Below are 4242 nucleotides of genomic sequence, written 5' to 3' on the forward strand. Positions count from 1 at the left end.
AGCCCATGTGGAACAGGCTATGACTCCCCGAACGGCCAGCGTGGCTGCAAACACCGCAGAACCACGCGCCTCTCTCCCCGGGGGTCATGCCAGTCACCCTGTGCCATGGGTGTATCTAGGGATGTGTACAGTGATGTGGCAGCCTTTTCACCTCTTGGTCTGCCTTCTCACAGTAGAGAGAGAATCTCCATCCACAGCCCAGGGCTGGATCAGATATAAGTGGGGTCAGGCATGCCCTCCTGCCAGCCTAGACCACTGCCAGGTGGGCTGCCAGCTGCCCCGCCCACAGCACGCTCTACTCTCCAACGACCACACAGAGCTCACAGACAATACTTAGCATCACAGGGTTCTTTAGGGAAGCAGGAGGTTACAACTCAGTGCGAGAAAAGACACGGGTTACAGGTCTCCAGTCGGGCCATACCCATGAGCGGGCCTCTCGCTGGCCCGCAGTCCCTTGGGCCTCTTGAGCCCCTCAGACTTTTTAGGCTGTGCAGACCTCTATCCTACTTGGACAAGTGTTATAAAGCTCTTACCCACCAGCAAGTGCACAGGGTCGTTCCAGGCCGCTAGCAAGCCTCTTGCCCAATGCTCTCTCATTCACAGGCCAGCACGCTCACACAGCGGCCAGGACGCCCACAGTGGCCCCTTGCACTGGTCTTCAGTTTCTGCTGCTGCTGTTCTCTGCTCCATTTCTCTTCAGCTTGGAGTGTGTGTGTGTGTGTGAGAGAGAGAGACAGAGAGAGAGAGAGACAGAGAGAGACTCCCAGGTCTTGGAGATCTAGGATATTTGCACAAGGTCCCCGGGTCCAAAGGACGCACTCCCTTCCCTTGCTGATGACAGTCAGTTCCCCTTCCCTGTGTCTGTGATGACTCATTTTAAGCCTAGTGGGATGGTAAACTGTTTTCAGGAGTCCACAAACTTTCTTTTCATGGTGCCACTGTCCCAAGTGGATAATGAATAAATAAGATCAAAGAGTTGGTGCCCTTGAACTGTGGTGTGGCGAATGAACAAGCAAAGCTGTTTTACGGGAAGCACAGCATAGCCAGAGTGTTTCTTAGAGGTTAGCATGATGAAATAATGTCACTCAGTATTGACATGTTATCAAGACGGCCTAGTCCTTGGAAAAAGACATGTGACTTGGGAAAGTAGAGGTTGGAGGAGAGAAGGGCCTTCAGCAAGATAAACAGGTTCCATGCTTGCAACAATGGGAACAGGCAGGTTTCTATTGTTCATAGGGTCTCAAGGGGTGGCCATCAGCCCTAAGATGTTCACAGCTGCACAAGGTTGCTATGAATCTTGTCCACACTATTAGCAAGCTTCCCCACGCCCCTGGTGGAGCCCACGTGCCTCATCTGCACTGCTGTTAAGTGTCTTCAGTCAGTTGACTCAGAGAATCCACGTGCAACAGTGAAATCCTTCCTTCTCCTGTGCCACCCTCAGGGTGTCTGCTGTGCTCTCGGCTAGGCTACCCTTGCAGCCACAGGGTCAGGCCATCTCATTCGTGAATTTCCCGATCATTTGGTGGGAGTTACATGATCATTAAAAGGGCAGAAGTCACCAGATTGGACAGAACCTCCCACGGCAGCACAGAAAGCATGGCACCGGCCCACCAGAGGGGGTGAGGTGTCCCTGAGCAGTTTCTTTGTCCGTGATGGCATCCATCATGGCAGTGCCCATCATGGCAGTGCCCATCATGGTGGCATCCATCATGGCAGTGTCCATCATGACAGTGCCCATCATGGCAGTGTCCATCATGGCAGTGCCCATCATGGCAGAGTCCATCACGGCAGTGTCCATCATGGCAGTGCCCATCGTGGTGGCATCCATCATGTCAGTGTCCATCAGCACCTGTGAGAGCGCAGTGTTGACCCTGCCACAAACTCTGCATGCTCCTCTGCTCAGGGCCATCCAGCCACAGGCAGGTCCCAGGAGGAACAGAGGCAGAAGGAGCTGCTGCTGGGAGGATGCCCAGGGGATGCTGGAGGATGGGCAAGCAGGCCACTCCCACCTCCTGGAAGGAGGGATGTATGGAGGCAGGCCTAGCAGGTACGTGTGCAGATGGCTCGTCTGTGGAGCTTCTGTTCCCTCCTCTGGAGGATGAAAGGACAAGTCACGAAGCCCACCTCATCCCTGGAATGCTCTATGACCCAGTAGGCGCTGGGCCAAGGCTACGGTGATGGCAAAGCTGAGGGTGACACCAAGCAATGCAGCACTGGGGCCCCTGAGGGGGTCCCTTATGCCCTTTGTGCTGACTGGACAAATTCCACTCAACAGTGGGTGTAGGGACTAGCAGGGAGGTCAGGCACTGAGCTGGTGAAGCTGCATGGTCCCTGTCCTCCTGCCAGAAGGACTATGGTGGTTTAGTTACAGGAACGCATGGCTCTCTGGGCAGAACAGAGACTGCTGCTCACTCCCAGCGAGGCCAGGGCCTCACAGGGCCCAGAATCACGCCAAAAAGAAGGGGATGGGCCCAGCTGAGGCAGTGAGAACAGTGGGTGCCTAAGACCTAAGCCCAGCTGGTGCAGGGAGACTGGGAGAGGGTGAGGGAAGGGCGTCCACCTGGGCCCCACACGAGGATCAGCAGACAGGGGGAGGCATCTGCAGGCGCAGAGTCGGGAAAGGGCAGGCACCGACTGGAGGCACCAGTGAAGTTGTTTAATGGCCACTGAGGGTCCCAGGCCGGCAGCACAGTGATTAAGTCACTCACCGCTAACCCCTGAAGGCAGGGTGCCTCAGAGAAAGCCCAGCGGGGTCCACTTCTGCTCTGACCCCACAGGATCAGGCCCAGTACAGCAGTTAAAGTGCTCAGCTGCGGACCAAAAGGTCCAAACTCAGGAGCCATGCAGAGCGAGAAAGACATGGCCACCTGCTTGTCAAGATTTGCGACCCGGTGGGCAGCTCTACACTGTCCTGTCCAGTCCCCCCGGGTCCCCTGCACGGCGCTTGGCTTGGTTTCTGGCTTCAGAATCGGCCCAGGAACCATGGTGGCGCGGTGGTTAAGTGTTTGACCACTAGCCAGAAGGTCACCAGCCACATCTCGGCTTCTGTAAGGACTCGCAGCTTCAGAAGCCCTACTGGACAGCTCTGAGCTGACCTACAGAGTGGCCGTGAGTCGCCATGTCTGGAGGTCAGGGCGTTTGAGACTGCAGGAGAGGAGAGGACAGGTGAAGTGACTCCCAGGTTTCTCGGGAGGGTGCAGGGTGCCTGGTCGTGCCAGTCATCGGGACGAGGAATCTGGAGGAAGAGTGGGCCGCAGAGACCAGTTCACTCCGCCGTGTCCATCAGGTCCACGTCAACCTGTGACGATGGGTCTGTAAGTCAACAACGGGGCAGAGGGCACTAGGCTGGACAGCACCTCCCCGAGCTGGGCGCCGTTCCCTGCCCGTGTCCCGCCCCGGTGGGGACAGTGGACAGAGGCAGAGACCACTGAATTCGAGCACGAGGACGGCGCAGGCTAGGGCAAGGTTTCCATCGGTTTGGAGGGTCGCTAGGAGCCCAGCTTTTGTGATGAGCAAACACCACGCGGTGCGCGCACGCGATTGGCTAAGCGCAGGACGCTCCAGGAGCCCCGGCTGCGCCCTCGGGCAGGCACCGCCCACCGCCGTAACCAGGTAACGAGCGCCAGCTGCGCGCGCATGCGCGGTCGGATACCCGCGGCCGACACCCTCATTGTCAGGGAGGATGCGGCGCAGCGCATGCGCCCACGTTCCGACTGTCGGCCGGCATTCGGTTCTAAAGGAAGGATCGCGCCTGCGTCACGGCCGCTCAGGTTCTGGGCTGACTGAGCGCGGCGCCGTGCGCTCGAGACCGATTCTTCTCTGCGGTGCTGACTGAAGACTCCCAGTCTTCCCACACCTGAGGCGAGAACAAGCTAGAAGGAAGAGGCTGGCGTAACCTGGGCGCCGTCCCAGGGTGGCCCTGGGCCACCGTGCCCGGCAGGTGAGCGGGAGGCGGGGCAGGGGCGGGGCGCAAGGACGGGGCAGCGAGGGACTGGAGGGAGGTGTGGGCGGGGCAGTGTGACCTCGGGGGCGGGGCCAGGGCGGGTGTGGGCGGGGGAAAGAGGGGCGGGGCCGAGATGGACGGGTGGGCGGGGCAACTCTGCGTGTCAAAGGCGGGATCCGCGATGAGGCAATGCGGCTGTGCGAAGGCGTCAAGGGCTCAAGGCGCACCTGCTGGGCGGGGTCGAGTTGGCCGCGGGGGCGGGGCAAAGGCGGGATCAAGATGCGCAGTGGGGCGGGGCG

The sequence above is a fragment of the Elephantulus edwardii genome, unplaced genomic scaffold, assembly GCF_000299155.1.
Source record: "Elephantulus edwardii isolate Elephantulus edwardi_28Jun2011 unplaced genomic scaffold, EleEdw1.0 scaffold00289, whole genome shotgun sequence".
Classification (NCBI taxonomy): domain Eukaryota; kingdom Metazoa; phylum Chordata; class Mammalia; order Macroscelidea; family Macroscelididae; genus Elephantulus; species Elephantulus edwardii.